This window comes from Ictidomys tridecemlineatus, chromosome 10 (assembly GCF_052094955.1).
Source record: "Ictidomys tridecemlineatus isolate mIctTri1 chromosome 10, mIctTri1.hap1, whole genome shotgun sequence".
In the NCBI taxonomy this organism is placed as follows: domain Eukaryota; kingdom Metazoa; phylum Chordata; class Mammalia; order Rodentia; family Sciuridae; genus Ictidomys; species Ictidomys tridecemlineatus.
The window spans coordinates 7,325,375-7,345,477 of record NC_135486.1 but is presented as its reverse complement, the minus strand read 5'-3'; the positions used below and the strand labels follow the sequence as shown (position 1 = coordinate 7,345,477).

The 20,103-nt window shown below is 43.2% G+C and overlaps 1 long non-coding RNA gene across 1 annotated transcript in view; it reads left to right on the top strand.

Annotated features, from left to right (window-relative positions):
* LOC110597617 (uncharacterized) overlaps positions 1–20,103 on the top strand; it is an 81,031-nt gene that overhangs the window by 47,330 nt on the left and 13,598 nt on the right. Inside the window, exons 2-3 of the long non-coding RNA XR_013426358.1 lie at positions 1,221–1,296; positions 17,750–17,982. This is a non-coding gene — a long non-coding RNA (uncharacterized LOC110597617). The remainder of the gene's footprint in view (positions 1–1,220; positions 1,297–17,749; positions 17,983–20,103) is intronic.

The window sequence follows — 20,103 nt, the reverse complement described above, 5'->3', positions numbered from 1 at the left end:
TATTTTCTAGATTGTATACTTTGTCTTCATTATCTGATGTTCTTTCTTCCAAGTGATCTAGTCTGTTGGTTATGATTTCTATTGAGTTTTTTATTTAATTTATTGTATCCTTCATTTCAAGGATTTCTGACTGGTTTTTTTTTTTCAGGCTCTCTATCTCTCTCTTGAAGTAATCTTTTGCTACCTGTATTTGCTCTCTTATCTCATTGTTGAGTGATCAATTTTTGACTCATTTAGGTCATTCTTTAATTCACAGATCATTTTAATTATGAACCTTCTGAACTCCTTCTCTGACGTTTCATCAACTTTGCTGTCCATGGGCTCTGTTATTATAGTGTCTGGTTTGTTTGGGGCACTTTCCTTCCTTGTTTTTTCATGTTGTCTTTTTTTCTTGCAGTGTGGATCTGAGATATTACAGTTTCTTCCCTATATTCCTGTAGTGCCCATGCAGATTGTCTGTACGTCACCTTGATGTTGGGCTTCCAGACCCTGCTGGGGTCCCTCAATGAATGCTATTGCATCCTGGATCTGGTGTGGGTGGATCTGGGCCGCTAGGCTTGACCTACCTCAGTGGTCTGCTGGTCAGAAGGGGCTAGGCTCTGGCGGGTGTCTGCCCCACCAGGGGAGGGGTAAATTGGACCTGCTGAGAGTGTGGGTCCCATAAGGGCTGGTGTGGGTGTCTGGGCTGGATCTAGGCTCCTGAGGTAGTCTGCTGGTTGGAAGGGGTGGTCTTGCACCAGAGGCTAGAAGGGTGGTCTGAGAGCGTGGGTCCTATGAGGGCTGGTGTGGGTGGTTCCCATAATAAGTCTTATAGGCTTGCTTTGTTTTTTCTTTTTGTCTGATTGGGTTATTTCAAAAGACTTGTCTTTTTTTTTTTAAATACTTTTTAGTTGTAGATGGACACAATACCTTTATTTTATTTATTTTTATGTGGTGCTGAGGATTGAACCCAGTGCCTCATATGTACTAGATGAGCACTCTGCTGCTGACAACCCCAGCCCCCAAAGACTTGTCTTTAAGCTCAGAAATTCTTTCTTCTGCTTGATATGGTCTGCTGTTGAGACTTTAAGCTGTATTTAAAATTTTATTTATTGTGTTCTTTGACTCTGAACTTTCTGTTTTGTTATTATTTTTTTTTTGTACCAGAAATTGAACCCAGGGGTGCTTAACCCTGAGCCACATCTCCAGCCCATTTTTTTTTATTTTTTGTTTTGAGACAGTTCTCACAAAGTTGCTGAGGTTGCCTTTGAACTTGTGATCCTCCTGTCTCAGCCTCCCAAGCCACTGAGATTACAGGTATGTACCACCCTGTTCAGCTTGGTTTGTTTTCTTTCTTTCTTTCTTTCTTTCTTTCTTTCTTTCTTTCTTTCTTTCTTTCTTTCTTTCTTATAATATCTATTGTTGTTAAATTTTTCATTCAGTTCATGAATTGTCTTCTTAATTTCATTGAATTGTCTATCAGTATTCTCTTGTATCTCATTGAGTTTCCTTAACATCGTTAATTTGGAATATTTTCAGGAAATTTGTCGATTTCCATTTTTTGGAGTCTGTTCCTGTAGAGTTATTGTGTTCTTTTGGAAGCATACTGTTGTCTGGTTTGTCATGCTCCTGTGTACCTATGTTGGAATTTGTGCATCTGATGAATCATATTCTAATGTTATAGGTAGCCTTCATAGAGAAAGACTTTCTCCTGCTGGGGAGTCCAAGGTCACTGCTTGGATAGACTACTTTAGCTTTGGTTCCAGGAGGGTGCTCTGGTGAAGGGTCTGTCGTTTCCTGAGTTGCTACTGCATCCTGGATCTGGTGTGGGTGGATCTGGGCTGCTAGGCTTGACCTACCTTGGTGGTCTGCTGGTCAGAAGGGGCTAGGCTCTGGCGGGTGTCTGCCCCACCAGGGGAGGGGTAAATTGGACCTGCTGATGTCTGTGGGTATCTCAGTGGCCTAGGCTGGAGGGGTTGTGGGATTTTATCCCAGCTCGGGTGTGGTTCTCTTAGGTAGGGAGAAGCTCTGGATGCAGGGTGCTTGGGAAGATGTCGGATAGGGGTGGGACATCTGTCAGTCTCCATGGTCCAGGTGGAGGGGGGCCCTCTGGGGGCCCAGGCAGGTGAGACACAGTGCAGCAATGGAGGCAAGTGGCTGTCATGTTCCAAGAGCCTGTGGAAGTGGGGCTCATCTGGTGGGCCGAGATTGGTGTGGTACAGTGTGCCTAGTAGCAGAGAAGGGCACCTGTCTGCCCTTTGAGGGCTGCATGGGGGCTAGGTTGAATTAATATGCCTTGATAGGGCACCCATTTCTTCCTGAGGGCTAGCTGTGTGGCTTCATGGTGTCTATAGGGGAAAACCTGCTCACGTTGGTGCTGCAGTCTGGCTGGGCACAAAAATCATCCAGAGGTCACAAGCCACTTGTAGGTTCAAACAGGAACTACTTTATTGCCCAAACCCCACGGGAACTCTCTAGAACTCCCCGGAAACTCCGCAAGAACTCAACGGGAACTCAAAAGTAGCGGGCACCCGAGGTAGCAGGAGCCACCTTATTGTCGGACAGCAGAGGTTTATATACACAACTGAATACACAGCTTGTTTCAATTTAGCATCATCCAGTTACAGCAATCAGTCACCATCCCAGTAATTATACACAGCTTAACTTAATCACCATCATCCCAATGGCTCACTGGCGTCACCTCCCAACCACTCCTTCTGGCAAAATGCCAGACGCCATCCTGACTTGATTGTGGCTCTCAACAGATTGGGCTGTCTGACTGCTTCTCAGGGCCAAGAGTGGGCCAAGTCACTCAGAATAGGCTGCTTGAGCACTAAAAAATGACAAAATCATAGAATTTTCATGGAAATGGATGGCATTAGAACAGATTATGCTAAGCGAAGCTAGCCAATCCTGAAAAAGCAAATGCCAAATGTCTTCTTTGATATAAAGAGAGCAACTAAGAACAGAACAGGGAGGAAGAGCATGAGGAAAAGATTAACATTAAACAGAGATGAGTGGGGGGAGAGAAAGGGAGAGAGAAGGGAAAGCATATGGAAATGGTAGGAGACCCTCAATATTACATAAAATTACATATAAGAGTTGTGAGGGGAAAGGGAGGGGGAAACAAGGGAGAGAATTGAACAACAGCAGATGAGGTAGAGAGGGAAGATGGGAGGGGAGGGGAGGGGGGATAGTAGGGGATAGGAAAGGTAGCAGAACACAACAGTCACTAATATGCCATTATGTAAAAATTGTGAATGTGTAACTGATGTGATTCTGCATTTTGTATTTGGGGTAAAAATGGGAGTTCATAACTCACTTGAATCAAATGTATGAAAGATGGTATGTCATGAGCTTTGTAATGTTTTGAACAACCAATAAAAAAAAAAGAAAAAGAAACCTAAAAAAAAAAAAAAAAGAATAGGCTGCTTGGATGTTTCTTGGAAGTGTAAGGGATGGACAGTGCCACCTAGTTGCTTCCTAAGCTTCCTAAGTGGGCTGAGCCTTTCAGAGCAGGTTGCTTGGCCACTCCCCAGAGTCATACGTGGGGCTTCCTGGATGCTTTTTTGGGTACTCGACTGACGAAGTTTCTCAGGACAGCCTGCCGCACTGCTTCTTGGGCCACAGGTGATGGATGGGGCTGTCTAGCGCTTCCCATCGGCTTTAGAGGGCCAAGCCATACATTAGGGAGGGCTGCTCAGAGGCTTTCCAAGGACACCTGGGAACAGGGTAGACCTTGTCTGGTGAGTTTGCAGAGCTGGACTGGCTAAGCTGCTCAGGTCAGCTGCCTGGACGCTTCACCTCAAGCTGGAGCCATGGAGCAGGATGCTGGTGGGGTGAGCGTTCCCCGTGGGCTGGGCCCTTTCTCTTGGGCAATGCTGTAGTGGGCAACCTGGCAGCTTCCCCAGTGGGGCTTAGGCTCTATGAAAGCTGCAGCTTCTCAGGTGTCGTGGCATGATGGGTGGTGATCAGAAGTTGTCAGCAGTTTCTTAAAAAATGGATTTATTATTAATGATGAGCCTTTCCCAAATATACAGTTATATAGATCTGAGTTCTCCAGAGAAATGGAACCAATAGGAGATTCTGCACACGCGCACACACACACACACACACACACACACATAAACACAGTCATGAACCACATAATGATGTTTAGGACTGCTAAGGGCCTCTTTGCTCAAGACACAGGCTAGTAGATGCTGTGTGCTGGGTTCTCTTCTTTGAAAGACCATGATGTGCTCCATGCTCTGGGATGTCTCTGCCATATCCCCACTCACTCTGGCACTGCTTCAAGGCTCTAGGGGAATAGCTGTTGCATTTCTTTGTTTGGTCTTCTCTTTCTCTATCTCTCTCTCTCACTCTCTCTCCTTCTCTCCCTCCCTCTGCCTCTGTGTAGTGAAGCATGCCTAGCATTTGTAGTCAGCCATCTTGCTTATGTCTCTCCTTAATAGAAAACATTTGAAAATAGAAAATAAAGCTTAGAATTGGAGACAAATGGTTTTAAAGTTCTTTTAAAGAAACTACGGATTTTGAAGACAATAGGAATAATAATTCAAGAGCAAACAAACAATATGGAGTGGCCGAGAGCTCTAGTACAAGTTGATCACATTATGAGGCCAAAATAAGGACGATCTAATCAGGTCTCCCAAGCCCTTGGCCACAAAATAGGACATTGTCAATATTTTTTGAAAAAATGGATTTAATATGAGTGGTAAATCTTGTGTGGACACATGACTATATCAGTCTGGGTTCTCCAAGCAATAGAACCAATATGGCACTGCATAGTGATGTTCTGGTCAACAGAGGTGCACGTATAAAACAGTGGACCACAAGATCACAACAGAGTTGAAAAATTCCCAGTTCTTATTAGCAGGGTAGCCAGTCCAGTATCATAGTGCAACACGTTACTCACGACTTTGTGGAGACGCTGGTATAAACAACCCATTGTGCTGCTAGTGTTATAATTATGTACGGTACATAACACTTGATAATGATGACTTAAGACCATGTTACTGGCTACGTATATACTATACAGGAAATGCTGTACACAAAATACAGTGTACTGCTGAGTTTACAATAAAGAGAAAAATTCCCAGAGCCAAATCTTTACAGTAAAACCAAAGTCTAGAATGGTTGTAGTGGGTCTTAGTAATCACAAGACAGAAGATGAAGGCTTAGGCCAACTGGAAATGAAATTGAGATCCCTGTGCATAAAGTAGTAGTTAAGGCAGCAATACCGGTGAACAGGGTGGACCAGGGAATGATTTTGGCTCAAGAGTGACTGGAAAAAAGAGTTCCTGATATATAAGTAGCTACAAAACTATTCTCACATAGTTTGGGGGTTTCAGAGAAATGGAAATAACATGCTGAAATAACAACCAAACCAAGACATTATCATAAAAGTAAATTATTGAACATTTGATAGAAGCAAATGTAAAGTATCTCTGGAAGAATGTATCTTCAACCCAGGCTCCACAAAGCAAACCATAGAATTAATCCTTAGGAACTCCAGTTTTGGGGATTATTCAAATATTTAAAGTAAATTTTTTTCAAAATGAATAAAGAAATTAGTGAAGTAATAAGAAACAAGAAGGAAACAAGATCTTAGAGATAGGAGAGACTAAGCAGATTTGATAAAAGAATAAAATAGAACTATTTTATTTTATTTTTATGGGTGTTTGAAGAGAAGCATTATAGGGAAACTAGAAACTCAATGGAAGGGTTAGATAATACATTAGATGCAGCTATAGAGAGAATCAGTCAGTTAAAAATGTAGAAATAACCAAGAACATACCAGAGATAGCTAACAAGGGATTCTTTCTTTAAGTTAACATCTCTTTGGGTCACTTTTGAGTTACATTTCCCTAGAAGATGAAACAGTGCACATGTAGTGATGATGTTATACTAATACTATAAATAAATGGAGAAGTCCAGGTTACACAAACCACAGAGACAAATCAATTTTTTCTTTTTCCTCTTCTTTTTGTTTGTTAAAGAAGATAATTTGATATTAAAATTATTCATGCAATGTATGATAATAGATCTGGGCTTAAATGGTACCTCCAGAAGAAGGTATTCACAAAATTTGGTTTTTCTACTACCTCTATTTAGAAAATATTGGTAAAGTGTTCTAATTCTCTGTGTGAACACATTCACTTTTGTTTACATATTTAGGATTTTTAATTGATACTTTAAGCTTATAATTATTTTTTGTGGTAGGGCTGTTTTGTACATTATAAGGTGTTTAACAATATTCCTGGCTTCCTCCCCATTGAAAGCTAATAATGCCCTTCAATCCCTGGCCTCTTGTATTAATAATAGGAATGACAAATTTTTATCCCTACCCTATGCTGGTGATAACTAAGATAGAAGCATGATCTGATGTCAAGCATAGTTCTAAAGCAGGTCACCAGAACTCAAGTTTGTACTCAAAACAGGTGATTGCCATTGATTTTAGCTGCTCATTCTTAGTTTTCAGATGCTTTCTTTGCTTTTGACAATGGCAAATCCCTTGGAAGGGTGGCTAACACAATAAAATTTGGTCAATGTTATTAGCTATTGTCATTATCATGTGATTGATGAGGGTAGGCAATATGGTGGATGTGACAAAGTCCAGGTGGGCAAGGAAAGGTCTGTCTCATTCTGGGATGTGAAGAAGAGAAGCACTATAGGGTAGGGCTCTTATCCTAGCTGCACTCTGGAATCACCTGGAGAGAATTTTCAACACTCATGCTGGCAATCCAATCCTAGAGATTTTGATCTAATTACCCTGAGATGGGGCCTGGGCATTGATATTTATAAAATCTCCCCAGAAGGTTCTTTTGCACCACCAGGTCTGTGAACTGTGTTTGTAGACAAAACACATGTTGAGGGAAGAGTGACACAGGAGTAACAGAAGGAAGCCAGAGAGGGAGAGTGCAGACAGGGCCAGCTTCTGCCGCTAGAAATGAGGCTGGAGCGAGGTGGAGGTGCACCTGGCAGGGCTTATAGGCCATGTTAAGGGTCTTCACCTGGCCCACTGGTGAATTATTGGACTGTGCTGATGATCACTTTTCCTTAGAGTTTCCCCCTCAGCAATGTCTTCTGTTCAAAAAAAGACTTTTCATGAAGCTAAAGAAACTTAAACCTTGGGGTCCCTCAGGACACGGGCTCCTTAGGATATCAGCCATGGTTTGTATGGTGTTTGTTTTAGCAAAATTTGCAGAAACCAGATATGTTTACACCATAAGATCAGATCCTTTTCTTTCAATACTCCAGTATCCCCTCTGTCAAACATCCTTTATGTCGGGGTTGGCAATGGCATTTCTGAGAAGCTGAATTGAGGATTTGTTTATTTTAGGTTTAGTGGGATGTATTTATATGTTTTGTTGCCATTTCTGCAAGTGAATCATTGCTAGATCTTCCTGCACTGAAATGTCTCCAGCAATACTGGCTCCTCTAGGTGTGTGGGCTCATCTGGTGCCGCAACATAATGAGGGACAGGAGATGGCTTGACTCATGAAGAGAGGCACAGTTTGGAGTCCCCCAGTGAAGATGAAAGCTAGGAAGGTCTTCTGGTTATCATGAGGTTGTGGAAGTGTAGCCAAGAATTAGATTCCCATTGAATGACTCAGTCCAGTGTAACATCTGTGTGTATTTGATGATCTTTTTTAAAAATATTTTTTATAACTTTATTTATTTACTTTTTATGTGGTGCTGAGGATTGAGCCCAATGCCTCACCTGTGCTAGGCAAGCGCTCCACCACTGAGCTACACCCCAGCCCCGTATTTGATGATCTTGTCCTGACAAAATTTGGTGATTCCATGTGAAACACAAGGCAGATCATACCCCAAAACTTATTTCATTAGAAGGAAGAAATAAATTTCAACAGAGGTAATAATTAACTTTTAGTTTACTTGACAATTAAATTAATGAAGGAGAATTAATTGTATAAACACAACTTGAAAAAATTAATATCTCTTGCTGATTATTAACAAAGAAAAAATCGCCTAAAACTCAATATGCCACTGCCATTAGGACACTGATGACAAATTTGTAATCCTAAAGAACCATCATTTGAGATTAGTTAGTTACTATCTCTACCAGAAAACTTTATATGCCCTGAAATTTTACAGTTCACATATGGAACTTGATAGGAATTTCTCCCTAAATGAAAATAAACCTAAATATTTTGAATGCCATCAACAATAGGAATTGTGAAACAAAAAGCCCTTTTAAATTAGCAATGATTAAAAAAAATTCCATAAACTGTGTTAGGGGGAAAACTAGTGTACTCCCTTCAAACAAAATGACATCATAAAATCATTGTTAAAGGATATTCAGAAAAATGTAAGTCAGTAGTCTTGTAGAAACATATTAGCTAATAAAAGTTATCCTGTTTATCTGAATTATGTGATTGTGGTGTTTGTCAGCTTAAAGTTTTTATTTGTGATTTCCTTCCTTTTTATAAATAAACATTCACTCTTATGTCTGATATTCATAATTTTGTATTTTTTCTTAAATTTATATATAAGTAGTTCCTGATTTATAATGGTTCAACTTATGATTTTTTGACTTTAAGATGGTGTGAAAGCAATGTGCATTCATAGAAGCCACACACCTACAAGGTGCTGAGCAGCTCAGGTGTGTGCAGTGCATTCTCAGCCCATGATATTTATGACCTGCAATTGGCCTATCAGGACCTGATCCCATAATAAATAGAGGAGTATTTATAGTGGAAATCCCCTGGATGAACTTTAGGCCCTACAACACGTGGCTCCTGCCATGCCTGTCTGATATGGCGTATGGGTCCCCTTGGACAATTCATGATGTGATGGTTCCATGTCTCTATATTTGTTATAAGTTGAGAGAAAACAAAAAATACCTTACACAGTTTTATTATGCATTAAAGTAATGTGCATTACAGTTGAATAGCAACATAAAAACATAATTTTAATTTAAAAAGTAACTTTATTGATTTTGAAATTAATAAGGTAAAATATTTTATTTTTAAAATTATAATAATACAGAGGAAATAGAGCAAAAATAGATAGACAAGTAAATCGAAGTTCTTTTCTCCCCCCTTCCAGTTACTCAGAGGTGATTATTTGGTGTTTTTGTTTCCCACACTATTTCAATTTATGTACTTATGGAAAAAAAAGATATATTTTTTTCCACAAGTACGTAAATTGAAATATATATGTGTGTGTGCATTCATATACCCCAAAATATGTACACACATAAACCTTTTTAAAATCTAACCAATAAACATAATGAAATGATAAAATATAATGTCTTTTACTCTTTGAACAATCAGTCCATTCTGTATCAGTAAATATATAACTATTCTGTTTTTCTAAGAGAAGCAAAATCTAGATCTAATATAATTGAATTAATCTCCTATAGAAGGATACTTAGGATATTTTTATTCTTTGCATCATTCACAATGCCTCACTAAGAGTCTTTGTATACGAGTTTGTATTTCCAGAGGTCAGATTCTTCCAGATTAAGTTTCTGGAGCAAAGACAATGGGCATAAACATTTCCATTGCTTATTACCAAATCATCCTTCAGAAAAGACTGGCTTCCAAACTCTTACCGTGAGCCCGGCCAGCCTGGGATCTGCGGTCGTGCCGAGCTGGCTAAGCCTGGGGGACCTCGGCATTCTCAGAGCTGCCGGCCAAATTTATGGGGGAAGGGGGGAAGGGCAGGGAGGCAGGGTCCCTGCAGCCGGTCTCGGCTTCTTCATCTCCTCCACAGTGGTGTTCTGGTCCAGATTCGTAGACCTCCCGAGCAGATCAAAACTCTCCAGCTGGCTGGACCTGCCTGAGAGGGGGTTTGACAGCCATCTGGTGTCGTTCATGCACACTTTTTGGGGAATTCACCTCTCATTTCCTCCTTTGAAAGAAGGGGTCAAATTATTTCTTGTAACCACTTTTAGTCAACCTTCTGAGGTGACTTCTAATACACACACCCTCCTCCTCCTCTTAACTTCCAGGACTGTGGTCCTGTGGTCGGCTTGACAGGCCCCTCCAGGTTTTCGGCCCGTCTACCATCTGAGTGTGGTGACCCTTTTCCCCATCAGCAGTGTGGAGTGCAGCAGCTTTCCTTGCAGCCTTGTTCTTGCTCACGTGATGGCTTTAATAATTTATGTGGGTTATTACTTCCTTTCCACCCCCTAATTTCTCACAGCTGGGTTCCATGCCTGCCCGCTGAGTCCTGCTCTGAAGTTTCTTTCCCAGGGCCCCTTCAACCTAGTTTCTTGTTTAAGTTCTTTTCTATGCCTTTGGACCTCTTCCTGTTACTGTCACTCGCGGTACCATTGCTAGGGCTGTATTTCCTAGGGATTTACTTTTTGTAATTCAACAATAAAAACCAAAAAGCTGGCTGGATCTACACAGACAATCCCAGGATCTGAAGCTCTCTTTGATAAATATAGAGCAAGTATGGTAAGTGGAATCCACTGTATCCTCTTTACAGGCAACCTCCTTTGATCTTCAGAATTGTCATCTTTATTTTGTCAACATGGTTAGCTGCTGCAGCCCACATGCAGTGGAAGGAAATGTCTAATGCCTGGAAGGCTTTCCTGCCAGAGTCAGCAGTGGCTTGTCAGGCAAACAACTTGTGAGGTGCTGACTGTGGTCCTGACAGCGCTCATTTACCAGGCCCCAGGCACTGAAATGGGAATCCAGGAGACTTTTAGGAAAAGGTGTCACCTTCATGAACATAGGGTCTTCACCTGTCAACAGACACTTAAAAAAAGTCTCCAAAGGCGATGGACACATGCTTCTGCTCAAGGGTGGAAACACTCGGGCTGGTTGGATTGGGAAGAGGCCAAGGTTAATAGCTGTGGTAGCCCTCAGTGGTCATCATAGCATGGGTGGACAACGTGATGAACACATCATTGACCCTGTGGTCAAATGGCCTGACCAATGTTCTCATCTGGTGTTGCATGGAATACTGGTGGGAGAGAGTGAGCTATCAAGATGCTGAGACGTCAGCCCCAAACCTCTGAGCCCAGGCAGGGCCTGGGGCACCAGGGAGCGCCAGGTGGCTCATCTGGGGCCTCAAGTAGCCTCTTCTATTTCGTATCCACTGTGCTGTACTTTTCTCCATGTGTCCTGAAGTGGAAAGACTGGAAACAGACCAGCGGGTCTTAAAGGCTGGTAGTCAGGAAAGTATAGGGTTTAGGACGAGGGAAAATACAGCGTGAAAGGAGAAATGCAGGTGAACGAGACCAGACAGTGTAGTGCAATCCACTAATGTGTAAGAGCGAGGGGAGCGAGTGCCATGGGATGGCAGGGAGGGCAGATGGTGAGAGGCATCTACACCTGTATCTGTGATGTGTGCATACATACTAATTTTTTTAAAAAAATATTTTTTTAAATTGTAGATGGACACAATATCTTAATTTATTTATTTATATGTGGTATTGAGGATCAAACCCAGTGCCTCCCACATGCTAGGCAAGTGCTCTACCACTGAGCCCCAGCCCCAGCCCATGCGTACATACATATTAATAGGGGGAAATAAAGTCCTTGAATTTTCCTTTTCCTTTTTCCTTTTTTTGTTAACTCTAGGAGTCTGACTAACATTTGTTTGTCATTTCCTCTAGACTCTGGACTTCCTGAGAAAAAGGACTATTTATGAATTTTTATCCTGAAATCTAACAGAGTGCCTGCCATGTATCAATATTTACTGAATAAATGTTTATTAAAAGGACTGGATGTGAAGGAATTGCACAAGAAGAAATCTATTTATGCCTTCAACTCCACACACATTTTAGAAACACGATTGTGTGCTGGGGTCTGGGAATTCAGATGAATTAGAAATGCCGTAGTTCCCCAGGACTCCCTAGCTTAGAAGCCGAGGCCAACTGATAACACCTTACCAGAGGCTGCCAAGGTCAGTTAAACCCCTAGAGGGGAATGGGCCGTTTTCTCCTGGGAGTAGTCAGGAAGCCAGAGATGATCCTTCAATTGAGTTTCTTTTTAAAGGTCGATTGAAATGGAATGTACATGTACCCACGCTCCTGGCTTACCATGGTTTGACTTATAATTTTTTGAGTCTACCATGGTGCAAAAGAAATAATGGTCAGTAGAAATCGTACTTTGGATTTTGAGTTTTGGTCTCACCCTGCTTGGCAACGTGCAGTATGATGCCTGTCATGGCGCTGGGCCGTGGCAGGAAGTTCAGCTGCGAGATCACCAGGGGCAACCTGTACTCTGAGTGTCCTGGGTTGCTGAGTGGCGGTATTCAGTAGGTTAGGTGTGTTGATCACATGTTCAACTTTCAGTAGGCTCATGGGCACATCAAGGAGCAGGTGTCTAGCTGAGTGAAATGGGACAAATCCAACGCACCATGTACCCAGACGTGAAGCTCCCCCAGTGGTGTGTGGTGGACATGCCAGCTGCATTAGCTGACGAGTCAAACATGGTTGTAGGCTCCAGCCCTGAAAGGGTGAATAAATGGCACCCCCAAAGTAAGACCCTGTGGCGACCGTGGCTTGTGCATTGGTACAGGTGGTCAGACTGATGACGATGATAAAAGCAGGGGGCCCACCCACAGGATATCTTTGGAGACAAGAGGAGTGATGTCCTCCACAGTCCCTCCAGGGTCATTCAGCTTCTGCTGTGGACCTTAATTCTGTGGCTGTGTCTTCTACTTATGACAGTCTCAATTTGCCTATCACATGAGTTTTCTTTCCATTATCTTAGTAACAGAACCCCTGATTTTACACTGGAGGGAGTTAAAGATGTATTTCCAAGTCTCCTTGCTGCTAAGTTCTGGCTAATATGCAGATCTTAGCAGATCTAATGCAATATAGGCATAAATACCATGTGCATTGCTGGATTCTGTCCCTACCAGGGAGAAGACATACCTTCCCGAGGGCTGGAGCTGACCACTCACACTGAACCATGTGAGATGTTACTGAGAGGAAATCTTTTTTCTCTCCTTGAACAAATCACCTCAAGGCCTGAGAACTGAGCTGTTGAAACACACACACAACTCTCTACTGACTGTCCCTGAATGCCAAAGTCAACTGACTTTCTTTTCATTTCCCTTCTGCCCCTGGACTTTTATCTAGGCCTATTAATGGGATGAATCAGTATTTGATTCATTTATCCCTGATTCCAAGAGAGAATGGGGAGATAGATGGGTAGGTAGATAAACAAGGACTGAAAGATCTCGAGCTGCCTTCTCAACCAGGTGTAAATGGGAGTTGCCCACCCAGAAACCCCACTCTGCCACCAACCCAAGACCCTGTGAGCACCAGGCCTCGTGTGTACCTTGCTTATATTTATACTTCTGTCTACTCTTACTCTTAAAAGCTCATGTCATCTCCCCCAACAGTGATTTCCAGACACAGTTCACCTCTTCCTAATAAATACCCAGAAAGCGCAGCGACCAGTTATGCTGCTCATTGTCAGGCCTATAAGTCAGAAAAACTTGCAAAAGTAATTGGCAAACAGACATGACCATAAATGTGAAACATCTTGCTGAGGGTGGGTGAAAAACACCAAAGAAATATAGCTCAGGCCATGGAAAAAACTATGAGGCAGGATGTGAACCCCCTTCTACTGGAAGAAATGTAATATAAAAAGTACACAGCTGGATTGAAGTTGCTCACAAGGATCAAAGTCAGCTTCTAGACCAGAAAGCCCAAGAAGAGTCAATCACACTGTTTATGGTATGTGATTTCTGGAAGGAATTATGAGAAATGAAAGCAATTTTCTATTAAAACAATTGTACCTGTAGGCTTCTGCCTAGATGTGCTGAACCTGACTCTCAACTCTTATTTTTGGTTTGCAAGATTTTCCATAGAAGAGACAATCTTTCTGCTCTTTCTTACAGCCTTTCTCATCAAAGTGGAACTTTGGGTGGCTTCATATCATAACCGCAGGCCAGAGAAGATGCCTCTTCTGTGGTGTGAGTTCCTCCCTGGAAATTCTTGGTAGAGATGTTAAAGTGAGGTGCCCTGGATGGGTGCCCTGGATGAAAGGCCAGAACGTCCCTCCCCCTGGCAGGTATTTGCCACCACCTGGCTCTGTCTTGCTTTCCTCACAAAGCGTATTGGTACCTGACGTCCCTTCATCTGTGTGATTTCCTTGGGGCTGACAACCTCGTGGGGGACGGGGGTGCTGATGGAAGTTGCAGGCTTGTTTGCTTTGGGCAGCCCAGTGGTCTACCTCGATTTTGAGTCGGAATGTCTTTAGGCAAGCAGCAACTCCAGCTCAGCGTCACCACCACTCCTGTGGCCTCCACCTGATGTCGTCACACGTTTCGGAGTTTTCTGCCTGGCCTGCTGGGGCCATTTGCAGATGGGAACGGTGGCTTCTTTCCATCAGGTCTGGCCCTGGTCCACAGCTCCAGAGAGCAGAGCATCCTGGTTCCCCAGCTCCCGTCACGCAGGCATCAAGTGAGTGTGTGTTCCCTGGGATCTGAAGTGAGAAGGTCCATTTGTGGCTTCTTCTAACCTGTCATGGGCAAGAGGGGACTTTCTGCCCTTTTCACAATTCTCATCTGTAGGAGGGTTGGGGGGTTACAACTCCTCTTGAGAGGGGTGGAAACGAAGGGCCAGTCACTGTGGCAGGAAGAGTCGTGCTCCCTCATCTCTAAATAAGTCCACATTTAAATCCCAAACCTGTGAACATGCCACTGTGCGAGAAGGGACTTTGCAGGTGTGTCTGAGTTAAGGTCCTTGAGATGGGGCTTATCCTGCATTCTGTGTCCAGCTGGGCTCAGTGTAACCACAGGGATCTTATGATGGAAAGAGGGAGGCAGGATTATGTAAAAATGTGAGTATGTAACAGAAGTGAGTCTGTATTATGTATTTGGGGAGTTCAAAACCCAATTGAGTCGAATGTATGAAAGATGATATGTCTTGAGCTCTGTAATGTTTTGAACAACCAATAAAAAAAAAAAAAAAAAAAAAAGAAAGAGGGAGGCAGGAAAGCCAGAGTCCGAGAAGGTCACAGGCCGACAGGAGCAGCAGTCAGAGTGATGCTTTGCTGGAGGAGCGGGCAGAGCCCAGGGATGCCGTGTCTTCCCGAAGTGGACAGGGCAAGGGGATGCTCCCCTGGAGCCTACGCCACCCCTGGACTTCAGCCCAGTGAGACCTGTGCTGGACTTCTGAACTTGAGAAGCATAAGACGAAACATTCGTGCTGTTCTAAGACATCCGGTTTGTAGCAGTTTATTGTAGGACACAGCATAGCGAGTTAACAGCTATTGAGCACCTGTTTTGAGCTACTGGCAATTAAACGTGACAGCCTACAAATAATGTTACTGAAACCCAGAAATGGGGATTTTTAAAATTGTCTCAAAATAAGAGACAGATGTGGTCCTTAAACATTATTCTTTAAGAAACACAAATGTTAAACAAGTGCTTATAAATAGTAGCTGAGCAATTAGAAGTGTAAGAAATGAGGCAGAGAAATTTAGGGCCTAACCTGGGGTGACTGGAAAGGGATGCACAGCTGAGATCCGAGTGTCGGGTGGTAATTAGCCAGGAGAAGGGGCCCGCAAGAGTGTTCCAGGCAGAGGCAACAGAATGCGGTATGTTTGGGGAGGAAGAAAACCTGGTGTAACTGGCACGCTGAGGATGTGGGAAGGGTGGAGGGTGACGAGGCTGAGAGGCAGGCAGGCCTAGATGGTGATGACCACACTGAGCCCATGTCAAGACCTTGGAGTCTGTTTTCTGAAGCCACAGGAAGCACCCGGGACGCGTTTTCCCCGTGGACCGCTGAGTGGCAGAGCTGGAGTTTCTCCTCATCTTCAGGGAGGTGGGGAGTCATCTTGCCAGGGGGTTTTGGAGCTTATCCAGACCCTCTTCTCTGCCCGTCTTGCAGAAGCAGGAGGATGCTGCACTGCGCTACCTTTTTGCAGGTAACAGGGCCAGGTGACTACTTCTGCTGTGAGCAGAAGTGACGTTTCTGGACCATGTCTGGCTGCTCGCTGCACAACAGGCCGATCCATCAAGAGACGAGATATTGAGGCAAGGAAGGTGGCTTCCTTGCAAAAGCTCACGAGAGGACAAGAGGGGTCTCTTGCCACACAGCTCCTCTGGATAGGAAGCTGATTTCTGAATGTTTATGTAGGCGGAGGACGGTGTCACAGGGGCTGGACGACTTCTCAAAGCTGGAGGCCTCACGATGCGCCTCTGACCCTGGATGCCTAGTCATGAGAGGTTTTCAGTTTTGGCAAATCTCACAAAAGTCTTTATTTCCTTGGGCTGTTCCTCTTGGTTTAGCTACATCTCACACAAGGACAGGTTGCGGGTAGCTGCCCAGGGCCTCTTGCTATTTGCAAATCGAATGCCAAACTCCCATAAATGAATAAAAATTCCCCATTTCTGGGTTTCAGTAGCTTATTATTTGTAGGTTGTCACGTTTAATTGCCAGCGAGAAGGCCCAGGGTTCTTTTCTCCTGTTGTGTCAAGCGGGGAGGCTGCGTGTTCTAGCCGTTGCAGCTGTGGGCTGGTGGACACCTCAGGAATCTCAACTCCTGAGCCGCTGCGTGGAGGAGTTGCCCCAGAGCCTCTTGGACCTGCAGAAAACTGTGAGGATATAGCCTCTGTTGTGTTAAACTCTTGGCATTTTGGTGGTGCTACGGCATAACCTAGCTTTGCATGATTAATTCATTTATTTAATTCAGTGGCTTCTTGACCATCAGATGGAAGCTGAGGGGCAGTTTGAACAGGGGCTCTTGGGCTGCTGCCTTTCTAGCTCTGACACGGGCCCCAGGCAGAGCCATGGAATGTGTTTGCCCCTGCACTGATTCTGCTGTGCTGCCACTGGCCAGGATTACGAGAATGGGGGCATATGGGTTGGATTGGGCTGGCCTACCCTGTGGATATCATGTGTTTTTTGAAAAAGAAAGAGAGAGGAAAGACTTTTCCTATTTCCCGTTTCTAGACTGAAGATTATATTTCAAGGGAAGTTTACACCAGGTCTTTATAGTCTAGGAAGGAGTAGGGAGCTCTTGAAAATCTTGGTTAGTGTCTTGCTTTTTCTTAGCTTTGCTACTTGCATGTAAATTATTGCATGCAAATTATTGCATGCATGTATATAATTATGTTGCTCTAATTTACAAACTTAAAAAGAGCTTTTCCCCATTGGTCTATTCACAATTTCTTATGCTCCTGAGGATCTGAAACATAAATATTTCCTCCCCAAACTATCTTACTGAGGAGGGGATTACCAGCACAGTACTTAAGAGATTCCAAGTATTTGTGGTCTTTTTATTTCACAGGTTTATTTATTTTTTAACATTTGTAAACAATTAAGTTTATTTTGAATTATCATATACTTGGATTTAAAAAAAAATTGTTTCCCAAGTTTATAATTGTGATCTAGATCATCTTTCGAGTTTAGTCATTTTCTCACAAAAGTAAGAAAAGTGATGCTGCTAAAGGCCTCACTGTTAATCAGAGATGGAGCCAGGACCACAGGCTGCGTCTCCCAGAGCTGTGCTCCAGATGCATCACACCTGAAAACATGATGATATAATAGAGTTAGAGTATATTCATGGTCTATTTCTAGTCCAGTTCAGAAAGCCTACATTTCAGGGCTTCTGTGGCTTTCCAGTTGAACATGGGGCAGAGTTCTGACGTACAACACTGATCAACAACAGATGGAAGGATCCCAGGATGAGATTTTGAAAAGATTTTTCATTGCTCACCTTTGTTCAGATATCTGACTACTTAGGATAAGCGAGGTTGTGCTGCAGTAACAAACTTACAAAATCTCAGTGGCTTACCCACACCCAGGTTTACTTTTCCCTCACAGTATGTTTGTCTGAAGTGGGTCAGTGGGTCTGGGTAACCTGGCACCTGGACCAGCAGAAGCTCCACCTACCTCTTGCTGTGGCACCGCCTGGAACACCCTCTTCATCATACAACAGGGAAGAAAGTACCTGAGTGCACCACACTGGCCGTTAAGTGCTCTGCCTGGGATGCTACTTGTCACTTCCACTCACCAACCATGAGCAGAAACTGGACTCAGGGCCTTGCTGTTAGGGGGTGAGTATAATTTTTCTGGATTCCAGGAAAAAGGAGAGAATTGGATATACGTGGGCCTGAAGGTTTCTTTGTGGTGAGGTTTTAAGTTATAGATTTAATTTATTTAAATATCTGATACTATTAAGACTTCCCAACTCACTTTATTTTGAGTTAGATATTTTGCACTTTGTCATGATTTTCCATTTTTTATCCAAAATTTCAAACTCACTGGCATGAAGTTCATAATATCTCCTTATGATGATGATGTTTATAGAATTCACAGTGTCGTTTCTTTTTCATGCTTGACCCTAATAATTTGTGCCTTTCCTTTTAATCATTCTTTCGAAGGGTTTATGCATTTTATTAGTTATCTGGAAGATTAGCTTGTGACTTTCCTGGATTTTCTCTGTAATATGTTTATTTTATACTTTATCAAGTTTTGCTTTTATCGTCACTATTTTCTTGTTTCAGGTTTAATAAGCTTTTGTTTCTTATACATTTTTTTTAATATTGCTGGGGATTGAATCCAATGCTTTTGTTTTTATAGCTTTTTTAGAGACATCTTAAAATTTTTGATCTTTTGTCTTTCTTTATTTGTACTTTTAATGCCATGTGTCCGGTGTGCTTAATTAGATGTAGTCAGTGAATCAGAGAATCCTTGCCTTAGACTCACTTGCAAGGTTGTATCTTAGCCAGTGATTCTCAACCAGAGGTGGGTTTGTCCCTTCAACCCCCAGGAACAACCGGCAGTCTCTGGAGACGTTTTGGATTGTCATAATTGGGGGAGGGAGCAACTGTTTTCTATGAGAAGATAATAGGAATGCTGTTAAAACTCCTACAGTGCACAGGACAACTTCTTACACAATGATCTGGCTCAAAATGCCCGCAGAGCTGAGGTTGAGGAACTCTGTGGGCCTGGACCTACTGATCAGCAGCAGATGCCCCTGTCCCCATCATGCCACCCAGTGGCTGCTGCTGTGGTTTGAATATGAGGTCATGAGGTGGTGGAAACTTAATCCAACTATGATGTTTAGGGATGGAGTTTTAAAAAAGGAATCAGGATAAGGTAAGGTCATCAGGGTGGTCCCCCTATGATTGAATATTGGCGACTTGACCAGGAGAGTAGAGAGAACAGGAGGCACATGGCTGTCTCTCTAGCCATGTGCTGTGGCTTAGGCATGAGGTACCCCAAGAAACTCCTGTGCTCACGCAGGAATACTCAAGGGCGAAGCGACTGGGTTAGGAGAGCTGGGACCTCCTCAGTCCCTCCTAGTCTGAGTGGACTGACTAGATGATCATGTAGGCAGGTGGGGTGTGACTAGAGGAGGTGGGTCCTGGGGGTGTGTGTCCTGGACCCGCACCCTTCCCCCATGTTGCTCTGCTTTATCGTGAGCCCAGTCCCGTGGAGGTGGCTGACTATGGACGGAGACCTCTGAAGCTGTGAGCCCTAAATAAACTTCCCCTCCTCTTAAGTTGTCCTTGTCAGGTGTCTTGGTTATAGCAGAGCAAATCTGACCAACACCATGTCTTGCCCTGAGTTGCCTTGGGAGCTGGCCAGCAAGAAAGCCATCACCAGGGTCAACTCTGTGACCTTGGACCAGATCTGTGAGCCACAACAAGCCTTTTCTCTTTGTAACTTGCCCAGTATGTGGTCTTGTGTTAATAGCAAGAGAAAATGGACCGTCACTTGTTCTCTTGCTTCTTTTAGGTCCCAGAGATGCCATCCCTGACATCCTTGAACAGGTAGCTGGGCACCTAATGAGGCTGCGTAACCTCTACTTTATTCTATTTTAACACATCATCTTACACATAATACACACATTTATAGCTAATGTTTATTTATTTGCTTGCTTCCCCCTTCCCTGGTAAAATAGAAGCCCTAAGAGGTAAACTTTGTCTATTTTGATACTATTTTTTTTCCAAGTAGCTAGAATAGTATTGTGTAGTTAGTTGAATAAGTTAGTACTAATTGCAAGACTGAATGTGTTGTTGCCTGGGTGCGAGTGTTTTCTTCCTAGTGTGCAAACACAGTTGCAAGTAAGACAGATGGGAAGTTAGAGTAAATACAAACATAGAAGACAGTTTCTGGTGGAAGAAGGCAAAGAGACTCCCCTATCTCCTTAGAACATTTATTTAAAAATA